At 34.3% G+C, this 25,408-nt stretch overlaps 1 pseudogene; it reads left to right on the forward strand.

The window, feature by feature from the left end:
* The first annotated feature begins 101 nt into the window (after positions 1-101).
* LOC143242563 (agmatinase, mitochondrial-like) lies at positions 102-24,320 on the forward strand (annotated as a pseudogene).
* The last annotated feature ends 1,088 nt before the right edge of the window (positions 24,321-25,408 follow it).

The raw sequence follows: 25,408 nt of genomic DNA on the forward strand, positions 1-25,408 counted from the left end.
CAACCATGGTTTCGATGTTTTTTTTAGAAGCTGCTATCTGATTTCATGATGAGTTATAAATGTGAAAGACAAATGTAACACAGGACACTCGAGGTCCGAAACACATTTACTTTCTTTGCTTCCTAGAGCTTTCTTTAAAATGTATTTTACCCTAACAAGAGCTTTATCCCAGATTTCAAAATATAATCTTGCACACATAAGTAGCTTACATAAAAATGACAATAATTATGGATGGACGCTTTTCCGCATGCTTCACTTTTCGAAGAAAGAAAACCAGCAGTATAATAAACCTTTATCGGCGATGACTCAGATGCCACGGCCCGGTGGAATAGCATCATTTGCGGCTACCAATTCAAGACACATCGCAAGGTAAGATACGATCAAAATATAACTTACAAATGTGAAGATATTTATTTATTAAAGTAATCGTTACTAAAACTTATTGTAAAAAATAAAGAGTTAGTTATGAACTATTTCTGCTGTGTCCAATGTGAAGAATTCAAATCCACCTTTAGTCTTACAAGCCCATAATCTTAGCACGTCCAATTAGGATACTAAAGATAAAAAAAAAAGAATTGCACGTTTCCATGATTAGTTGGTGTGTCAGAGTATTTGTGTGTACTATACTATACATTATTAGTTGGTGTTTCGGTTTGTTTTGCATTAAGCACAAAGCTACACAATGAGCTATCTGTGCTCTACCCACGAGTATCGAAACGCGGTTTTTAGTGTGTAAGTCCAGGCATACCACTGTGCCACTGGGGAAGTTGGTGTTTCAAAATTTTGTGTGTGCTATAATATATACATGATTTGTTGGTGTTTCAGAAGTATTTGTGTGTTATAATACTATACATGATTTGTTGGTGTTTCAGAAGTATTTGTGTGTTATAATACTATACATGATTTGTTGGTGTTTTGGAAGTAAACTAATGCAGTCTGTTTCTATTTTCTCACACCAAGTTCTATGTTTTAAGTAGTGTAACTAAACCAAAGTCATCATAACTCGTTCGTTACGTTGTCAACAGAAGATATCAGGGCCTTGAACCAGCTCAAGAAACAAGTAGAACACGTGATAATGGGCCTGAAAGACCAAGATATTACAAAAGACGGTTGTGCCTTTTTTACAAAATGGAGGATCAAAACTTACTTTATTATAAGTAGTATGATGTCGGTAACAAAATGGGATTCAAACACACTATGTACAGTGGTGTCGGTAACAAAATGGGATTCAAACACACTATGTACAGTGGTGTCGGTAACAAAATGGGATTCAAACACACTATGTACAGTGGTGTCGGTAACAAAATGGGATTCAAACACACTGTACAGTGGTGTCGGTAACAAAATGGGATTCAAACACACTATGTACAGTGGTGTCTCGGTTCTCGAACAATTCGGTTTTCCAACATGTTGTTTGAGAAAAAATGTTTTGGTTATCGAACATAAGCTTGGTTCCTAAACCAAACTGTCGTGGCCCGAACCCCGAAATAACCCGACTGATGACCCGAACGACCCTTCGACCATTTTCGGCCCACGCCAAGCTTGCCCAAAACATTTTACCCGCACCTGTCGCTCAGTCCACACCCCCGATAAAATCTACTGTGAACGTTCTCGCTTTTCTTTTTGTTTGTTTTTCTAAATATTCTGATTAAATAAACCACCATGGAGTAAAAGAAGGATAATGAAAGCAGCAAACCATAAAGAAAAGTTGTTAGAACCACAATAAAGGTGAAAAAAAGATCTCATAGCGAAGTATGAGTGGTGTTCACGTGTCTGACCTCTACACAGTTTGGTATGGTGAAGTCTACAGTCTGCACCATACTGAAAATAAAGAGGTCATCAAAGGAACTGATGTTGCAAAAGGGTGACACTGCTCACAAAACAAAGATCACAAACAATGGAAGAGGTAGAAAAACTGTTGTTGATTTGGGTAAACAAAAACAGTTAGCTAGTGATAGCATTTCTGAGACCATCATTTGTGAGAAAGCAAAGCAGTTGCATGCTGACCTCCTGAAACGAGGTGCTGATACAAGTGATGCCATGGGGAGGGTGCCAGGCAGAAACAAACCTCATTAGACAAGTTTTAGTGAGAAATAGGTCCAGTGAGTCTCAAACAGGTTGCAGCGGTACAAAGAGACAGAAAGATAAAGAACCCCTGAAGTAGGGTTACCTAATGTTTTTATGGAAGGTGACTCCCCTTTCAAACAATAACCCTCATACTCTCTACGTTCCTCACCACCTTTCACTTACGCCATCAGCTCTCCTCAGCACAGGTAAAGTGCAGTTAAATTTTCATTTATTGTTTTTTTATTGTGTTTATAGTTTTTGTGGTTGACATGTAAGTATTATTATACAGGTATAAATAAAAATATTTTTACGTAAAATGCTTCATAATGCGTAATTTTTGGAGGTCTGTAACAGATTAATTTAAATTACAGTATTTCTTATGGGTGTGTGTGTTTTTTTTTTCTTATAGCAAAGCCACATTGGGCTATCTGCTGAGCCCAAAGGGGAATCGAATCCCTGATTTTAACGTTGTAAATTTCTTATGGGAAAAATTGATTCGGTTTTCGAACAGCCTTCTGGAACGGATTAAGTTCGAGAACCGAGGTACCACTGTATATTTATTTTAAAATTAAAAATATCCTACTTTATCTTTATATTATAATATTTTTTTATGTTTCTACATACAGATGTCGTAAAATAATTTTTGATTGAACATACAAAATTTTTCTTATTTTTCTAGGCCTCAATGTTTGTTTTGTTGGAGTTCCTTTAGATACTGGAGCTTCCAATAGACCTGGAACAAGATTTGGACCCAGACAAATTCGCACAGAGTCCGTATTGGTCCGGCCTGTAAATGGGAGAACAGGTATGATTAATATTTATATTTACAGATGTAGTGACCATTAACAATGCATTCTGGTCTTTATAAGTAGGGACGTATGTTTGATTATCCATACTCATGATTTTTAGTTTAGCTCTAATTAAATAATTGCTCAGTTTGAAAATTTATATTAATAATATCGTCAGCACATGATAATCAGTTGTGTTATACGAAACGCTCGTGTTTGGCCAAATGCCCATGCTATATATATTCAAAATATGAAGTATAAAATATGGTCTCCAACCCATGCCCTATGTATATATACATATAAAATATAAGAAATATATAAATATGGTCACTAACCCATTTCGCAACGGGCTTGATATAATATACACGTGTTCGTCTATCTCCTAGTACACATTAAGTATTCACACTATAACTTTTAATAAAGTATGTGTAGCTTTGGTGTTTTAGTAAAGATTACAAATATTTTATAATGAAATACATTTACAAGATTTGTCTTTAAAATATTAGTGTGTTTCGTCACTAATCTGAATTCAAAGTGATTTCTTGTGATGATTAATTAAAATATTCGTCTGTTTCGTCACTAGTCTAAATTAAAAGTGATTTCTTGTGATGATAAATTAAAAAAATATTCGTCTGTTTCGTCACTAGTCTAAATTCAAAGTGATTTCTTGTGATGATTAATTAAAAATATTCGTCTGTTTCGTCACTAGTCTAAATTCAAAGTGATTTCTTGTGATAATTAATTAAAATATTAGTGTGTTTCGTCACTAGTCTGAATTCAAAGTGATGTCTTGTGATGATTAATTAAAATATTAGTGTGTTTCGTCACTGGTCTGAATTCAAAGTGGTGTCTTGTGATGATTAATAAAAATATTAGTGTGTTGTTTCTCGTTAGTAACTAAATTTAAAGTGATTTCTGTGTGATTAAAGTCCTTGTATTTAAAAATATTCGTCTGTTTTGTCATTACTGGTAAATTCAAAATAAAGTGATTTTTGTGATAATTAATTAAAATATGATGTGTTTCCTCACTGAGTCTGAATTCAAAGTATTCTCTGTTTAAAATTTCGTCTGTTAAATTCTAATTCAAATGATTATTGTGATGATTAATTAAAAATATTCGTCTGCTTCGTCACTAGTCTAAATTCAAAGTGATTTCTTGTGATGATTAATTAAAATATATAGTGTGTTTCGTCACTGGTCTGAATTCATAGTGATTTCTTGTGATGATTAATAATCCATTTCTCTCCCTAAAATCTCAAATATTATTTGTGTAATCTCTAAAATTTCTTAAACACATTTCAAATGTTTGTTTTCAGTGAGACTTTATGTTTTATGTTATTCTCTATACTCAAACTCTGTGGGGTCTGTCCTTGACCAATCTCGTAAAGATCACAAAAATTAGGAAATAAATATAAATATATGTTTTTTCGTGTGGAATGACAAAATATTAAAACAAAAAAATCAATATTTAGTCTAAGTACCTTAAGTCTTGTAACACTCTATATTTATATATATATTTATTATTTGTTATTATGCTAACCTTCCATTCATTCCTAGCTAACATTACATAACTTGCGTTGACGAGATGTACGTACTAGGTTACGTACACAATTAAAACGAACCCTGTCTCTTGCTTTAAAGAAGTATAGACTTTTGTGCATAAGTAGTTAATTATATTATTATTACATAGAAGTAAATTATTAAACTTATTTTCTTAAACCATAGAACAATAAATAAATAAAAGCAAACAGTTATCTCTTCTCGCTATGACCTTTGAACTTTGAACTCTGATGTTATGGACTTGGACACCTTTAAAATTTACATGTGAAGGACATCAATGTTTTTAGGTTTTATATACAGTTGAATAACCAAATAATCATAAATAACTACACTGATACCTTACACCATAATTTATTAAGCTTATAAGTAAGATTTACTTAAATTAAAAAATATGAAACTTCAGTACTAGCAACAACACTTAACTTATTGAAATCTTGGATTGAAAGAACATTGTAACGTTTTCAAATATTAAAATGGCAGAAAAAACACTGGAGACATTTGAGCTGTTGATTGCTCACATGTCATATATTAAGTAAGTGTATGTAAAGAACCGTTTCAAAAATGGAAAGAGATGAACGGGACCACCATGTTTGATTCAGGATGAACAGGACCACCATGTTTGATTCAGTACAGAAGTCATATCTCAGTGATTCAGTACAGAAGTCATATCTCAACAAAATAAAAAATATGTTTAGGTCTTATTTTGCATCTTAGCTTGTTAATATTGTTAATTTGAATTCTAATCTATATGAAACTATAGACTTGGGTATTTATTACACAAAAACATCTGATTACAAACATTGCTCACTAAACTCTATATTTAAGTGTGTGTTCTTTTAATATTTACTTTTAAATTAACTAATATATAACATTAAGGTTTGAATTATAATTTACAATATGATTCCAAGTGTGAAAGTTCAGCACTTTTACAGCTTACTCTGATCTTTACCTAATTCAATAAAGGTGCGTAATGCTTTTTTAACAACATCGAACTGATTATACATCTAGACGAACTACCACAGAATCCACGACAGTTTTCTGTTTCACGACTAAATAAAACGAAAATTATTAGTAACAAAATATTTATATTTCTTGCTTTTGAAGTTCATATGTCATGCAGTGTTGTAACATATAAACCCTTCTCGTAATTTAAGGCACATTCTAATGACGTCATGACAGTATAAGTTGCAACGTTGAGTGTTTGTTGTCTGCTGACTGACTGACTGACCCCCTCAGGCAGTTTCGAGCAAACAAATTTATCCCAGTAAAACATATTAACAAAGATATAAATGTTTGTTTGTAATTAAATAACCTACAAAGCTATACAATGGGCTATTTATGCTTTGCCCACCGTTGGTATCGAAACTGGTTTTAGCCTTACAAGTCCGCCGGCATGTCGCTGTGCCACTGGGAGACCAAATATAAATGAATTTTACGTTTTAAATGCATAAATGTGCCTGGCATGGCCTAGCGCTTTAAGGCGTGCGCTTCGTAATCTTAGGGTCGCGGGTTCGCGCCAGGTCGCGCATCAACCTACTCTCTCCCAGCCGTGGGGCGTTATAATGTGACGGTAAATCCCACTTTTCGTTGGTAAAGAGTAGCCCAAGGTTGGTTGGCGGTGGCTGATGATGACTAGCTGCCTTACCTGTCTTACACTGCTAAATTAGGTACGGCTCGGTGCAGTGGGCTAACAACCTATTCACTTAAATACCTGTTCATGAAACCACAAGTGATTGCGGCCTTATGTTCCTTGATGGAACCGAGTGGTAAAATGCTGATGATGAAATGAATAAAGAGTGTAATTTTATAAATACAATTTTATTTTATTATAGAAATTATATCAATAATTATAACTAATAATCATAGATATTTATATTACAGTATTTAATATCCATAAAAATAACAATTTAAATAAAACATAACCAAGCACTAAAGAAATTCACAAGTTATATAAAATTCAAATTACTTCCAGTTTTATTTGTGAAATAGGTTTCATTTAATAATATATTTTACTGCTTATCACAAGACCAAAATGGAAATCAAAAGTATTTAACCTAGAACTGTAACAGTATTCAAACTACCTTAACGGTTTTTTAACATGGAACTTGTCTTAATTCATTTTGGGAAGGCCTTTCACCAGATTTTGGAACATGGCTGCGGGGATTTTCACCTATTCAGCCACAAGAGTATTAGTGAGGTTGGGCACTGATGTTAGAGCGAAGAAGGTCTGGCTCGCAGTCAGTGTTCAATTCATCTCAAAGGTGTTCAATGGAGTTGGGGTCAGGGCTCTGTGCAGGCCAGTCAAGTTCTTCCACACCAACCTCGAGAAAGTGTGTCTTTATGAAACTTGCTTTGGGCACGGGGATTGCCATGCTTAAACAAAAAGGGTCTTTCCCAAACTGTTGCCAAAGGTGGAAGCACACAATTCTCTAGAATGTCATTGTATGCTGTAGCATTAAGATTTCTCTTCACTGGAACTAAACAGCCAAGCCCAAACCATGAAAAACAGCCTCACACCATTATTCATCCTTCACAAAACTTTACAGTTGGCTCTATGCATTCAGGCAGGTAGCGTTCTTCTGCCATCTGTCAAACCCAGATTCATCTGTCAGATGGACACAACGTTCAGTAAGGAAGTTGATACAACGACTGAAGCTGGTTTGTTATATCATGGAATATTGCTAAATACCCATATTCTGATGGTGAATTTGTTAAGAAGAATATAGCTGAAGTTGCAGTGTTAGATCCAAATAACACAAAACTTCAGCGACTAATAGCACAACCAGTAGCTTCACGCCACACTACAGAGATACGTATCTCCCAAGTCAGTGCTGACGTTACAGGCAAAATGGAAAACGAAGAATCTAACGACACACAAAACAACCCACAACTGGCGGTATTTATTCGTTATGTTTCCTCTGATGTAACTGTGAAAGAAGAGATGTTACACTCAGTGGCACTAAAAGAAACAACTCGTGGTGTTGACATTAAAACGCGCTTGACAGAGCCTTAACAAATGCTGATATTCCACTGGGTAAACTGGTCAATGTTGCAACAGATGGAGCACCTGCAATGGTGGGGAAAATGAAGGATTAATTGCACTTATGAAAAGTGATCCCAGCTTTCCAGAATTCCCTGTTCATTACATTATTCATCATGAACACCTGGCAGTCAGATATTTCAACTATGAAAATGTTATGAAATTTGTTTTGAAATTGTTTATTCCACACGCTTAAATGGGAAGATCCACCGACAGTTCAAAATTTTATTATTGAAGAACTGGAGTTTGAAGATAAACTCAGTGATGTCTCTTTTTTTCTGTATTATGATGTGGCTGTCAACCAGCAGTGTCTTAAATAGGTTTGTGGATCAGTTGGAGTCTATTATTACTTTTCATGTATTAAAAAAAAATGATCCTATCTTCAACTTGGCACTCCAGAGGAAGAATAAGATTGTTTCTGATCTTACTCAGGCAATTTTCAGCTTTCAGAATAAAATAAGACTTTTTCAAAGAGATATATTGTCAAGAAACTTCAGTCACTTTCCCAATCTCACAAGGTGTGTAAATACATTCTCTGATATTGAAATAAAAGACCACAAACTGGAAGAATACAAAGACAGATTACAAGGACTGCTTGATCATTTCTTAGACAGGTTTGAGGACTTGCAGAAACTGAAGCCCTGATTCGTCTTTCTTGTAAATCCATTCATGGTTGATGTGACCAATGATGGTTGCCCAATTCTCAAACCTCTGGTTACAAAATCATCTGCTTTGGAAATGGAACTAATAGCACCACAGAAGAAACTGGGTCTAAAGATGATCTATAAATCCCATTCTACAGTTGAGTTCTGAAAGCAAATTCCAGAATTAAAATATCCTGAACTGAAGGAAACCATTGTGCAATTCATCTCAATTTTCAATACAACATATTGCTGTAAATCACTGTACTCTGTAATGAAGTTTCTGAACTTGAAGCATCGTGCAGTCCTTACAAACTAACACCTGACGGAGCTAATTCGTACAGCCTTGACCTCATATCAGCCGGAATTTCAACGACTCACAACCAAGATGGAAACTCACAGAATCTCTACTGGCATTAAATTGCCTGATAATTGTATCAATGTCTGTTTGGTTTGTTTTTGAATTTCGCACAAAGCTACTCGAGGGCTCTCTGTGCTACCCATCTCTAATTTAGCAGTGTAATACTAGAGGGAAAGCAGTGAGTCATCACCAACGAAGAGTGGGATTGACCTCACATTTTAACGCCACACAGCTAAAAGGGCGAGCGTGTTTGGTGTGACGGTGATTTAAACCCGTGACCCTCAGATTACGAGTTGAGTGTCTTAACAACCTGGCCGTGTTGAGCCATCAATGTCTGTTTGTGTCAGAAAAAAAATTATGACCAGACTACAATTTTGTAAGGTGGTATCTGATTAAAATTACCTAATTTTATAGTTTTACATATTTTCCTCCATGTTCTGACCAGATATTTACTGAAACAAATAAATATCATTAAAATATCTGTTTTACCCCTTTTATTTCTATTTTTGGCTGTCTCATTTAATGTTAATGAAATGCAAATTTGCATATTTTTCTTAGATATTTCTGTAGTTTATTACCATATTAAATACGTTCAATATAGTTAAAACAACAATCAGAAAGGATTTTGAAAACGTTTGGTATATATATGTGTACTTTGTGATTATTGAAACTAACGGTATCTGATAATTTAAAAACTACATACATAAATAAATATTATTACGTTCATGTATTTCTTAATACTTACATAAAATGTATGTAACAAAGTGTACGTGTAACAATAAAACGTGTGTGTAATATTTGTTCATGTCTTGTGGCTCTCAAACATCTGAAGTTTATGGTATGTAGGTTTAATGTTAAGGAATGTTGGCCACCCTGGTATATGAGGTATGTATATATTGGTATATATGATATACATTTTAAGCTACATATATATGCATATTGTGGGTGAGGGTTATTAATGTCATATATATTATTACATTGTGCATTATGTAATATAAATATTAAGGTGCGTATATATATAAACGTTGTATACATGTGTATTATATGTATGAATATAGATATATATATATATACCTTGTGTGAGGTATAAGTATTAACATGTATATACACCAAAATCTATATATACGTTGTATGTAATGTAATTATCATTTCCTTTCAATGTCCTAGTTAAGCATAAAGGAACCGATTGAACGATCTCAGCTATTTTATATGTAATATCCATGAAAGTATTTTTCTCAGGTAAAGTATATATATCTTCATCATTAGCATAAGTTTTAAAAGTTTGCTCTCTTTGTTACTGATTATATCATTTCTTTCATGCACTATTAAAGGAGCTATGCCTTTAGAAACTCTTCAAGTTGCAGATATGAGATGACATTCCAATCGCAATGTATGAAATTCAACAAGCAGTCAGAGATATCAGATCAGGAATACAGAAAATATTAAATGATGACTGTACACCACTGACGATGGGAGGTGACCATACAATCACTTATCCCATTTTACAGGCGATTAAAGTAGGTAAAAAGTTCGAGTTACCAGAAATGTTCACACTTGTATTTCCATAAAATTACTATTTTGGTTGAATAATGCTACAAATTCAATGGTAGTCAAGAAATATATAATTTATAATAAACATTTCTATAAGAACATCTAGGAAGTTAAAAATCATACAAGTAGAACTAGTACAACAACTTAAGGTTCAGCAACACTTGTTAGAATATTTAAATCATACAAGTAGGACTAGTACAACAACTTAAGGTTCATCAACACTTGTTAGAATATTTAAATCATACAAGTAGAACTAGTACAAACAACTTAAGGTTCATCAACACTTGTTAGAATATTTAAATCATACAAGTAGAACTAGTACAACAACTTAAGGTTCATCAACACTTGTTAGAATATTTAAATCATACAAGTAGAACTAGTACAACAACTTAAGGTTCATCAACACTTGCTAGAATATTTAAATCATACAAGTAGAACTAGTACAACAACTTAAGGTTCATCAACACTTGTTAGAATATTTAAATCATACAAGTAGAACAGGTACAACAACAACAGGTTCATCAACACTCGTTAGAATATTTAAATCAAACAAGTAGAACTAGTACAACAACTTAAGGTTCATCGACACTTGTTAGAATATTTAAATCATACAAGTAAATCTAGTGCAACAACAAGGCTCATCGACACTTGTTAGAATATTTAAATCATACAAGTAGGACTAGTACAACAACTTAAGGTTCATCAACACTTATTAGCATATATTTAAATCATACAAGTAGGACTAGTACAACAACTTAAGGTTCATCAACACTTGTTAGCATATATTTAAATCATACAAGTAGAACTACTACAACAACTTAAGGTTCATCAACACTTCTTAGAATATTTAAATCATACAAGTAGAACAAATTACAACAACTTAAGGTTCATCGACACTTGTTAGAATATTTAAATCATAAATGTAGGACTAGTACAACAACTTAAGGTTCATCAACACTTGTTAAAATATTTAAATCATAAAAGTGGGACTAGTACAACTTAACTTAAGGTTCATCAACACTTATTAGCATATATTTAAATTATACAAGTAGAACTACTACAACAACTTAAGGTTCATCAACACTCGTTAGAATATTTAAATCAAAGAAGTAGAACTAGTACAACAACTTAAGGTTCATCGACACTTGTTAGAATATTTAAATCATACAAGTAGGACTAGTACAACAACTTAGGTTCATCAACACTTATTAGCATATATTTAAATCATACAAGTAGAACTACTACAACAACTTAAGGTTCATCAACACTTGTTAGAATATTTAAATCATACAAGTAGAACTAGTACAACAACTTAAGGTTCATCAACACTTGTTAGAATATTTAAATCATACAAGTAGGACCAGTACAACAAATTAAGGTTCATCAACACTTGTTAAAATATTTAAATCATACAAGTAAGAACTAGTACAACAACTTGAGGTTCATCGACACTTGTTAGAATATTTAAATCATACAAGTAGAACTAGTACAACAACTTAAGGTTCATCAACACTCGTTAGAATATTTAAATCAAAGAAGTAGAACTAATACAACAACTTAAGGTTCATCGACACTTGCTAGAATATTTAAATCATACAAGTAGGACTAGTACAACAACTTAAGGTTCATCAACACTCGTTAGAATATTTAAATCAACAAGTAGAACTAGTACAACAACTTAAGGTTCATCAACACTTGTTAGAATATTTAAATCATACAAGTAAAACTAGTGCAACAACTTAAGGTTCATCGACACTTGTTAGAATATTTAAATCATACAAGTAGGACTAGTACAACAACTTAAGGTTCATCAACACTTATTAGCATATATTTAAATCATACAAGTAGAACTACTACAACAACTTAAGGTTCATCAACACTTGTTAGAATATTTAAATCATACAAGTAGGACCAATTACAACAACTTAAGGTTCATCAACACTTGTTAAAATATTTAAATCATACAAGTAGAAACTAGTACAACAACTTGAGGTTCATCGACACTTGTTAGAATATTTAAATCATACAAGTAGAACTAGTACAACAACTTAAGGTTCATCAACACTCGTTAGAATATTTAAATCAAAGAGTAGAACTAATACAACAACTTAAGGTTCATCGACACTTGTTAGAATATTTAAATCATACAAGTAGGACTAGTACAACAACTTAAGGTTCATCAACACTTGTTAGAATATTTAAATCATACAAGTAGGACTAGTACAACAACTTACGGTTCATCAACACTAGTTAGAATATTTAAATCATACAAGTGAGGACTAGTACAACAAATTAAGGTTCATCAACACTTGTTAGAATATTTAAATCATACAAGTAGAACTAGTACAACAACTTAAGGTTCATCAACACTCGTTAGAATATTTAAAATCAAAGAAGTAGGAGATACCACAACAACTTAAGGTTCATCGACACTTGTTAGAATATTTAAATCATACAAGTAGGACTAGTACAACAACTTAAGGTTCATCAACACTTGTTAGAATATTTAAATCATACAAGTAGGACTAGTACAACAACTTACGGTTCATCAACACTAGTTAGAATATTTAAAAATCAATACAAGTAGGACTATGGTACAACAAATTAAGGTTCATCAACACTTGTTTAGAATATTTAAATCATACAAGTAGGACTAGTACAACAACAACTTAAGGTTCATCAACACTTGTTAGAATATTTAAATCATACAAGTAGAACTAGTACAACAACTTGAGGGTTCATCAACACTTGTTAGAATATTTAAATCATACAAGTAGGACTAGTACAACAACTTAAGGTTCATGAACTTGTTAAAGAATATTTAAAAGTCATACAAGTAGAAGTAGTACAACAACTTAAGGTTCATGAACACTTGCTAAAATATTTAAAAGTCATACAAAAAGAACTAGTACAACAACTTAAGATTCATGAACACTTCTCAGAATATTTAAAGTCAGAAAGAAGAACTTAAGATTAATAAACACTTGTTACAATATTTAAAAGTCACACAAGTACAACTACCACAACAAATTAAGATTCATAAACACTTTTTAGAATATTTAAAACTCAGAAAGAAGAACTTAAGGGTCATAAACACTTGCTTCTATATTTAAAATCATACAAGCAGAACTAGTACAACAACTTAAATTTGATCAACACTTGTTAGAATATTTAAATCATACAAGTAGAACTAGTACAACAACATAAGGTTCATCAACACTTGTTAGAATATTTAAATCATACAAGTAGGACCAATTACAACAACTTAAGGTTCATCAACACTTGTTAGAATATTTAAATCATACAAGTAGGACCAGTACAACAACTTAAGGGTCATCAACACTTGTTAGAATATTTAAATCATACAAGTAGGACCAGTACAACAACTTAAGGTTCATCAACACTTGTTAGAATATTTAAATCATACAAGTAGGACCAGTACAACAACTTAAGGGTCATCAACACTTGTTAGAATATTTAAATCATACAAGTAGGACCATTACAACAACTAAAGGTTCATCAACACTTGTTAAAATACTTAAATCATACATTTAGAACTAGTACAACAACAAGGTTCATCAACACTTGTTAGAATATTTAAATCCAATACAAGTAGGACCAGTACAACAACTTAAGGCTCATCAACACTTGTCAATGTCGATATTCACAACTCACCACAGTATTTTTTATATTATTTATGCACTGCTAGTACAGATAGTCACACCTAAATTCAGTATTTTTTATATTATTTATGCTGCTAGTATAGATATTCACACCTAAATTCAGTATTTTTTATATTATATATGCACTGCTAGTATAGACATTCACACCTAAATTCAATTTTTTATTATTTATGCACTGCTAGTACAGATATTCATACCTAAATTCGGTATTTTTTATATTATTTATGCACTGCCAGTACAGATATTCATACCTAAATTCAGTATTTTATATTATTTATGCACTGCTAGTACAGATATTCACACCTAAATTCAGTATTTTTATATTATTTATGAAATGCTAGTACAGATATTCACACCTAAATTCAGTATTTTTTATATTATTTATGCACTGCTAGTACAGATATTCACACCTAAATTCAGTATTTTTATATTATTTATGCACTGCTAGTACAGATATTCACACCTAAATTCAGTATTTCTATATTATTTATGCACTGCTAGTATAGATATTCACACCTGCCTATAGTATTTTTAAACTATTCAACCCCAGATAGTGTAAATATTTAAATCTCATTACAGTATTTTAAATTATTCATTCTCTACTAGTGTCAGGCATGGCCAGGTGCGTTAAGGCTTTCAACTCGTAATCTGAGGGTAACTGTTACGAATCCCCATCACACCAAACATGCCATTTCATCTGTGGGGTGTTATAATGTGGCATCCAATCCCACTATTTGTTGGTAAAAGAGTAGGCCCAGAGTTGACGGTGGGTTATGATGATTAGCTGCCTTCCCTCTAGTCTTACACTGGGACGACTATTGCAGATAGCCCATGTGTATATTTGAGCGAAATTCAAAACAAACAAACAATCTACTGCTACTGTAGATTTTTACACCTGAATAGTTTTATTCACATGCTGCCGGTGTAGATATTCACACCTACCCACAGTAATTTAAAATTATTCATCTGCTGCTAGTGTAGATATTCACACCTATCCACAGTATTTTAAAATTATTCATGTGCTGCTATTGTAGATATTCACACCTATCCACAGTATTTTAAAATTATTCATGTGCTGCTAGTGTAGATATTCACACCTACCCACAGTATTTTAAAATTATTCATGTGCTGCTAGTGTAGATAATCACATCTGACCAGAGTAATTATAAAATACTGATCCCCTACTAATGTAAGTATTCACAGCTGAGTACAGTATTTTTAAATTATTCACCTTCTAGCTGGTGTAGATATTCACACCTTACTATAGTTTTTTTAACTAGAGTTGACCTAGGTAGGTCGAAACGTTATTCTAGCTTACCAATAAAAGTGTTGATACATATGCCAGTCGTTCTGAAATAAATTTGTGTTTAAAGTAGGTTTCTTGTAACCGAGAGGTGATTTTAAAATATATTATAAATGCTCCAATGACAGTAAGTGTTAAAATCTAATTACAAGTCAATGACATAAAGTCATTAAATCACGAAAAAAACGAATCTCACTGGAATCTAAAAAATATCAAATCATAGTTATAATCCAGACAAAGCACAATAAGTTATATATTAACAATTTTTCTCTCACATAAATAAGTTAAAACAAACATTATTAGTGTAAAATACAAATAGTGTGAATTTTAGCTAAATTAACACAAAAATCACACTTTTGAAACAAAATATTAGGACAAAGACAAGGAATTGTTCCCCACCTAACACGTGTTCAGAAACTGTTCAACTTCAAGTGACCTTTATAGGTGTTAAAGTTCAGTACAATTTAAATGACACAAGTTTATTGTATGGAAGAACTGCCTCATTTGTTTTTTCGGTTTATAATGTCCTTCTTATGTGTTTCAAACTTCCTTCTGTTTCACATGATTGTAACAATAAGGACGCCATGTTTGAAGTCAAATTATGGTTACTAGAAACAGAATATTCGTGAGTGACAAGAAAACAATTTGACTTTAGAATTTTCCCTTCGAGCTCAAATTCTTTTACGTTGTACTCACGCAGATTTGTTCTTTCTTTTAATTTATTGGATATTTCAGAAAGGGATTCTTGACTTTAGATTTGGATTTTCAATTAATTGAATACAATAAATTCTTCAAAGGTATTTCTTCGTTGAATTTCAAAGGATGGCATGTTGTGTGGGCTCTTAGAAATACTGGGCCCAGCATGGCCAGGTGGATAAGGAACTTGATTTGTAATTTGAAACTTACGGACTAGAATCCCGTCACACCAAACATGCTCGCCCTTTCAGGTGTAACAGCGTTATAATGTGACGGCCAATCCCACTATTCGTTGGTAAAAGAGTAGCCCAAGAATTGGCAGTGGGTGTTGATGACCATCTGCCTTCTCTCTTGTCTTACATTGCTAAATTGGGAACAGACATATTACCGTACATGTTTTGTACTTTTTTTGATGACATTATAAAATTAAAAGAACTGTGTAAATACAATAAAACAAACAAATAAAAATTCCAGACACATTACGCATCCAGGTCTTAAGAATTTCATAATACGATACAATTCCAATCTAACAAATCACAAAAACAGAATAGATTCCATTCTGTAATACACACTGAAATACAGATTAACAAAACCAACAACAAATGGCTAATCCAATACAACCGAAAACTATTTGATAAGAAAAAACCTAGTAGAGTTTGTCAAAGTTTTATGTATAATATGATGCAAGTTTAATTCAAAACAAAGGATATCAGCAAAAATAAAACAAACTTATGCAAATCCAAACTAGTTATACATAGTACAAATCAAAACTACTAATACGTGGTACAAATTCAAACTAGTTATACTTGGTACAACTCAATCTAGTTATACATGGTTCAAATTCAAACTAGTTATACTTGGTACAACTCCAATCTAGTTATACACGGTACAAATCCAAATTAGTCATACTTGGTACAACTCCATTCTAGTTATACACGGTACAAATCCAAACTAGTTGTACATGGTACAAATGCAGTCTAGTTGTACATGGTACAAATCAATCTAGTTATACAGGATACAAATCCAACCTGGTTATGCATGGTACAAATCCAACCGAGACATACATGGTAGAAATCCAAACGTTACATCAACCGATAAACTTTGCAAGTCTTCACATTTAATTCGTTTAAACTGGTAATTCAAACTCATATTTTTTTTACTTGTACGGTACAAGTGTCATTAAAGGTATGGCGCCATATTAAAGTTAAGACAGTATATATATATATACACACACACGTATATATATATATATGTATGTACTTTTTATCCGTGGAATATTCTTTTATGATAGTTAACAAAACTAAATATCTAAAACAAATGATTTTTATTTTGAAAATTTTAAGATGTTAGTGCTTGTATTATTATCAGCTTGAGAAACTGTTTGTTTGCAGTTAACCATGAAGCTACAGTTTGGGGGTTATCGAAACCATCACGGGTATCGAACCTTGGTTTCTGGGATAGTAAGTCCGCAGAGATATCACTTAGCCATTAGGGGCTAACTAACCGTATAATTAAACATAATTGTTGCATTGTGTTTACCTTTTATCTAACCCCAGTGGCTCAGCAGTATGTCTGTGGACGTACAACGCTAAAAACCGGGTTTCGATACCCGTGGTGGGCAGAACACAGATAGCTACTTGTGTAGCTTAATTCAAAACGACCTTTTATCTGTCTTCATGATATGATCCCTATTGATTATCAGTTTGTTAAATACAGAGATAAAATTCTTAGCTTAGGTAAATTACATGCTGACTGTATGATACTGTAATATGAGTTTAATAAGTAATGTTCTAAGCTATTGTTTTAATTATTTCAGGATAAACATGGTCCCGTGGGGTTGATCCACGTTGACGCTCATGCTGATATCAGTGATGAAGTCCTTGGATGTAAAATACAACATGGAACTCCCATCAAGCGAGCAGTAGATGAAGGACTTTTGGATTGTAAGAGGGTAGCTCAGATTGGACTTCGAGGAACTCTCTATATAGATCAGGATTTCCGATACAAGTGGTCAAGAGATCAGGTGAGACTTTAAAAATTGTTGTGTTTGAAAAACAACTTTGTCCAAAGTTTGCAGACATGAACAGTTTAAAGCATTTTTAGATTTTTTATCTTTGTGTCAAAGTAAACATTCTTGGTTTTCTTTCGAATCTCAGATGGGGATTTGAATATAAACCGATAATCAAGATGCTGCTACTGAAGTGCACTGTGTTTGCAAGGCTCTTCATTTCCCTATGAAGATATGGGTCCAAACTAGGCTAACGGGATATGGGTCCAAACTAAGCTAACGGAATATTGGTCCAAACTAAGCTAACGGGATATGTGTCCAAACTAAGCTAACAGGATATTGGTCCAAACTAAGCTAACAGGATATTGGTCCAAACTAACCTAACGGAATATTGGTCCAAACTAAGCTAACAGGATATTGGTCCAAACTAAGCTAACAGGATATGGGTCCAAACTAGGCTAACGGGGTATGGGTCCAAACTAGGCTAACAGGATATGGGTCCAAACTAAGCTAACGGAATATTGGTCCAAACTAAGCTAACAGGATATGTGTCCAAACTAAGCTAACGGGATATTGGTCCAAACTAAGCTAACGGGATATTGGTCCAAACTAACCTAACGGAATATTGGTCCAAACTAAGCTAACAGGATATTGGTCCAAACTAAGCTAACAGGATATGGGTCCAAACTAGGCTAACGGGGTATGGGTCCAAACTAGGCTAACAGGATATGGGTCAAAACTAAACTAACGGAATATTGGTTCAAACTAGGCTAACGGGATATGGGTCCAACCTAAGCTAACGGAATATTGGTCCAAACTAAGCTAACGGGATATGTGTCCAAACTAAGCTAACGGGATATGGGTCCAAACAAAGCTAACGGGATATTGGTCCAAACTGAGCTAACGGGATATTGGTCCAAACTAAGCTAACGGGATATTGGTCCAAACTAAGCTAACGGGATATGGGTCCAAACTAGGCTAACGGGGTATGGGTCCAAACTAGGCTAACAGGATATGTGTCCAAACTAAGCTAACAGGATATTGGTCCAAACTAAGCTAACGGGATATTGGTCCAAACTAAGCTAACGGGATATGGGTCCAAACTAGGCTAACAGGTATGAGTCCAAACTAAGCTAACGGGATATAGGTCCAAACTAAGCTAACGGGATATAGGTCCAAACTAAGCTAACGGGATATTGGTCCAAACTAAGCTAACGGGATATGGGTCCAAACTAGGCTAACGGGGTATGGGTCCAAACTAAGCTAACAGGATATAGGTCCAAACTAAGCTAACGGGATATGTGTCCAAACTAAGCTAACAGGATATTGGTCCAAACTAAGGTAACGGGATATTGGTCCAAACTAAGCTAACAGGATATGGGTCCAAACTAAGCTAACGGAATATTGGTCCAAACTAAGCTAACGGGATATGGGTCCAAACTAGGCTAACAGGTATGGGTCCAAACTAAGCTAACAGGATATAGGTCCAAACTAAGCTAACGGGATATAGGTCCAAACTAAGCTAACGGGATATTGGTCCAAACTAAGCTAACGGGATATGGGTCCAAACTAAGCTAACGGGATATGGGTCCAAACTAGGCTAACGGGGTATGGGTCCAAACTAAGCTAACGGGATATAGGTCCAAACTAAGCTAACGGGATATGTGTCCAAACTAAGCTAACGGGATATTGGTCCAAACTAAGGTAACGGGATATTGGTCCAAACTAAGCTAACGGGATATGGGTCCAAACTAAGCTAACGGAATATTGGTCCAAACTAAGCTAACAGGATATGGGTCCAAACTAGGCTAACAGGTATGGGTCCAAACTAAGGTAACAGGATATTGGTCCAAACTTACCTAACGGGATATGGGTCCAAACTAAGCTAACGGGATATGGGTCCAAACTAAGCTAACGGGATATGGGTACAAACTAAGCTAACGGGATATAGGTCCAAACTAAGCTAACGGGATATGTGTCCAAACTAAGCTAACGGGATATGGGTCCAAACTAAGCTAACGGGATATTGGGCCAAACTAAGCTGACGGGATATGGGTCCAAACTAAGCTAACGGGATATGGGTCCAAACTACGCTAATGGAATATTGGTCCAAACTAAGCTAACGGGATATGTGTCCAAACTAAGCTAACAGGATATTGGTCCAAACTAAGCTAACGGGATATGGGTCCAAACTAAGCTAACAGGTATGGGTCCAAACTAAGCTAACAGGATATGGGTCCATACTAAGCTAAAGAGATAATATTCCAAACTAAGCTAACGGGATGTTGGTCCATACTAAGCTGACAGGATGTTGGTCCAAACTAAGCTAACGGGATATGGGTCCAAACTAAGCTAACAGGATGTTGGTCCAAACTAAGCTGACAGGATATTGGCCCAAACTAAGCTAACAGGATATGGGTTCAAACTAAGCTAACGGGATGTTGGTCCAAACTAAGCTGACAGGATATTGGTCCAAACTAAGCTAACAGGATATGGGTCCAAACTAAGCTAACAGGATGTGGGTCCAAACTAAGCTAACAGGATGTTGGTCCAAACTAAGCTGACAGGATATTGGTCCAAACTAATCTAACAGGATGTTGGTCCAAACTAAGCTGACAGGATATTGGTCCAAACTAAGCTAACGGGATATGGGTCCAAACTATGCTAACGGGATGTTGGTCCAAACTAAGCTGATGGGATATTGGTCCAAACTAAGTTAACAGGATGTTGGTCCAAACTAAGCTGACAGGATATTGGTCCAAACTAAGCTAACGGGAATGGGTCCAAACTAAGCTAACGGGATGTTGGTCCAAACTAAGCTGACAGGATATTGGTCCAAACTAAGCTAACAGGATGTTGGTCCAAACTAAGCTGACAGGATATTGGTCCAAACTAAGCTAACGGGATATGGGTCCAAACTAAGCTGACGGGATATTGGTCCAAACTAAGCTAACAGGATGTTGGTCCAAACTAAGCTGACAGGATATTGGTCCAAACTAAGCTAACGAGATATTGGTCCAAACTAGGCTGACGGGATATTGGTCCAAACTAGGCTGACAGGATATGGGTCCAAACTAGGCTGACGGGATATGGGTCCAAACTAGGCTGACAGGATATGGGTCCACATTAAGCTAACGGGATATGGGTCCAAACTAAGCTAACGGGATATTGGTCCAAACTAAGCTAACGGGATATGGGTCCAAACTAAGCTAACAGGATATGGGTCCAAACTAGGCTAACGGGGTATGGGTCCAAACTAAGCTAACGGGATATAGGTCCAAACTAAGCTAACGGGATATGGGTCCATACTAAGCTGACAGGATATTGGTCCAAACTAGGCTGACGGGATATTGGTCCAAAGTAGGCTAACAGGTATGGGTCCAAACTAAGCTAACGGGATATGGGTCCAAACTAAGCTAACGGGATATGGGTCCACCAAAACAATACTTCTAGTTACACTTCTCATTCAACTGTAGTGTACTTCAAGTCACTGGATAAAACATCTCAGCTCTCTGTACGATTCTAACAGGTGTTTAGAAAATGTCATTTATACACTAACTGGACTACAGAAATGAAATCAGTAAAGAATGGTGTGTTTTGGACAGGAAACCTGTACCACGGAGCCTTCAGCAATAGAAACTATGCTGCAAAGCTATTGTTAAGGTGCCTCTAATGTCGTGGTGAGGCTCGAAATCGTTCTAAAATAACGCATTTTATCTCTGTGAAAATGAGTTTGGACTTACTATAAAACAGCTTGAGAGACAAAGGTGAACAGGGTTATTTTAACCATAAAAACAGCTTGAGAGACAAAGGTGAACAGGGTTATTTTAACCATAAAAACAGCGACAAAGGTGAACAGGGTTATTTTAACCATAAAAACAGCGACAAAGGTGAACAGGGTTATTTTAACCATAAAACAACTTGAGAGACAAAGGTGAACAGGGTTATTTTAACCATAAAAAACAACTTGAGAGACAAAGGTGAACAGGGTTATTTTAACCATAAAACAGCTTGAGAGAGACAAAGGTGAACAGGGTTATTTTAACCATAAAAACAGCTTGAGAGACAAAGGTGAACAGGGTTATTTTAACCATAAAAACAGCTTGAGAGACAAAGGTGAACAGGGTTATTTTAACCATAAAAACAGCTTGAGAGACAAAGGTGAACAGGGTTATTTTAATTCATTTCTTCAAACTGAAACTTATAATCTCGACAAAATTGTGTGAGCTAGTTTTGTTTTTATTATTCACTAACTATCACACCCATGTAGCCGAACAAGTGATTCGTACATTGTTTGAACATAATTCTGTCAACATGTGAAATCTATTACTTTTATAACTGTTCTTCGTTGTTAGGGTTTCAGGGTTGTGCACGCAGAAGAATGTTGGCACAAATCTTTAACTCCGTTGATGAAGGAAATTCGAGAACAGATGGGAGATGCGCCAGTCTACGTCACAATCGACATTGACGCACTTGACCCCGGATATGCTCCTGGTACAGGTGAGCACATTTGTATTAATGAAAGAAACATTTATATTTCATTAGTTTTTAAAGGAAAAATATTGAAGTGTACCTAACTTAATCTTAGGCAACAAAGACCAAGTCATTAGACGTCTAAATTAACAGTCGACATTGTCGCTTATAATCGATATTTGTACGTGACCTGTGGCCTGTCATCATTGTTTAGTTAACTCTCTGCACTTGTATGTAAGTTACTGTAAAATGCCAGAATGCATTTTTCGTTTTCTACGTGTATTTACTTTTGATTTTTCCAGCAAAACGTATTTTAAATTGCTTTAATTCAATATAAAGTGTGTAAGTTTTATTTTTTCTAGGTTTTAAGGGTTTACAAATTTATTTGTTTTTGAATTTCGCGCAAAGCTACACGAGGGCTATCTGCGCTAGCTGTCCCTAATTTAACAGTGTAAGATTAGAGAGAGGCAGCCAGTCATCACCACCCACCGCCAACTCCTGGACTACTCAATTACCAACAAATAGTAGGATTGACCGTCACATTATAATGCCCCGACGGCTGAAAGGACGAGCATATTTAGTGCGACGGAGATTCGAACCCGCGACCCTCAGATAATGATTCGAACGCCTTAACCCAGCTGGCCATGCTGGGCATTATGAATTTGTATGTCTTTTAATTGATTATTGTATTAAAGTGTTTTCCTACGAAGCTTCTTGAAAGTTATATTGTTTACTTATCAATAAAGTGGATAAATGTTCTCTTTCATTCCAGGTACTCCAGAAATAGGTGGGCTAACCCCAATCCAGATTTTAGAGTTAGTACGTGGTTGTAGAGGTTTGAACATTGTCGGTGGCGATCTGGTTGAGGTAAGTTGTGCAAAAGAATTGTCCACAAAGTTTGATTATGCGTTAAGGTTCTAAAGTCTAATTACAATAACTATACGTTAATATTTTATTTGATTGTTGTTTTGGGGTATTTTGTAAAATATCAGTCACTTTCTCAAACTGTTGTACACCGATAAACATTTTTATAACTATGTGAAAGGAAATGTTAAGAAAGTTTGTCTTTTTTAATTTCGCGAAAGCTACACGAGGGCTATCTGCGCTAGCCATCCCTAACTTAGTAGTGTAAGACTAGAGGGAAGGCAGCTAGTCATCATCACCACCCACCGCCAACTCTTGGGCTACTCTTTTACCAACGAATAGTGGGATTGACCGTCACATTATAACGCCCCCACGGTTGAAAGGGTGGGCATGTTTGTTGGGACAGGGATTTGAACCTGCGACTTTCAGATTACAAGTCGAACGCCTTAACACGCATATGTTAAGAAAGAAAACTCTTATTATGAACTATTTTTAAAATTCTTTGATTTGTTAAAATTAAACAATTTCTATGAAATGCTATTTTAAATTTTTGGTAATAACCATGTTTTATATTAGATTTAGTATGATTAGGAATAATCATGTTTTATATTAGATTTAGTATGATTAGAAATAATTACGTTTTATGTTCGATTTACTATTATAATGAATAATTATGTTTTATATTATATTTAGTATAATTAGAAATAAATACATTTTATATTAGATTTGGTATAATTAGAAATAAATACATTTTATATTAGATTTAGTATAATTAGAAATAATTACCTTTTATGTTTGATTTAGTATAATTAGGAGTAATTACGTTTTATATTCGATTTAGAAAATTCACATAAAACTCAAGTAGTTTTACAATACACTGTCGTATTAATTCTTTCATATTTGAGGAAATATTAATTTAAAACTCAAAGTAATTTCACATATGTTCGAAAATAACAACAGACACTTTTTTTTATACTTTTTAGGTTTCACCTCCCTATGACGTATCCGGTAACACAGCACTTGCTGGAGCGAACATTCTGTTCGAACTGCTTTGTGTTCTTCCAGGAGTAAAATACTTGCAATGTTAGCTTCCCAAATCACTAGCAAACTAACACTTACATTTTCATTAAACCACAAACAACAGGTAATTAATTTATCAGCGTAAGTTTAAAGTTAGAGATATGCTTCATGAAACAGGTCATACAAACACTGAACCACAGTTAGCCTAACGAACTTCTATATTATGTGTACAATAACTAATGTGAGAAGTTTGATTATAAACATATTCGTTTTGCTCGCATGATGCTTATCGTGTATATAGTACAGTAATGCCCCGTTTGGGGCTCAGAAAGAGATTCCCGATAGCCACATTAGGCTATCAGCTGAGTCTACCGAGGGGAATTGAGCCCGCTCTAAACGAATTAGCTCCAAACAATGTCATTTAACATCACATATATAGAGGTGTATAACTGAAGTCACCGTTTCTTACATGTTAGTGACGTACAAGCACTTTATTTAGGTTGTGGTAAACATATATTGAAACTCTACAGTATTATTTATTGAACTAAATGCCAGAAAATTGTAATGGTTATGGAACATTGACTGCTTTTGCTTGTTCATATGTTGTATTATTTGATTAAATAAAAATTACTTAGTTCACTACTACCATTAGTAAGAAAAATTAGTGTTCAGAGAGTTGTGTATTTTCATTTTTTTTTTATTCTCTCTCTTGAAAAATAATGCCCCAATAAGACAAGAACACTGTAACAAATCAGTTTAAAGCGAGATGGCGCTAAGCAGAGTCTAACTGTATTCCAGTCACCTCGTGTCTAAGTCGTAATTTCTATTGTTGGTTCTTTCTTTGTCATCGCATGACCTTGCCGCGTCCACTATAATTTTTATTCGCAGAAAGGTAATCGTTAGTGCTATAATAAAAATGTTAATATATTACTACCTTATCTGTAAATCTACAAACCATATACCAACGTAGTAACCAAGCATCCCATCTAGGACTGATCTAGTTAATTTTAGGTTTACTTTTGTTAATCGCACATATTCAACATATTACAAAATTCTAATTGCTGCAAGTTTCGATTTTTTTTATTTGTTATTTTCAGGTGTAACAAATTAATTCAAATAAATGAATATTTATACGTGTTTCTCTTATTTGCTTTATTTTTTATAAATTACCAACCTTTAAGTTGTACAGGTTTTACCTTTCTTTTACGTTTACCACTTACAAGTAATCTAAAACTTATACCCTGTAATGTGGGAACGTTTACGTGCAAAACTGTAGCAGATAGATAATAATTAAGGTAAACAAACTTCCACTCAGCCTGAACAGAAAACTGTAGCAGATAGATAATAATTAAA

This window comes from Tachypleus tridentatus, unplaced genomic scaffold, assembly GCF_004210375.1.
Source record: "Tachypleus tridentatus isolate NWPU-2018 unplaced genomic scaffold, ASM421037v1 Hic_cluster_2, whole genome shotgun sequence".
Lineage (NCBI taxonomy): Eukaryota > Metazoa > Arthropoda > Merostomata > Xiphosura > Limulidae > Tachypleus > Tachypleus tridentatus.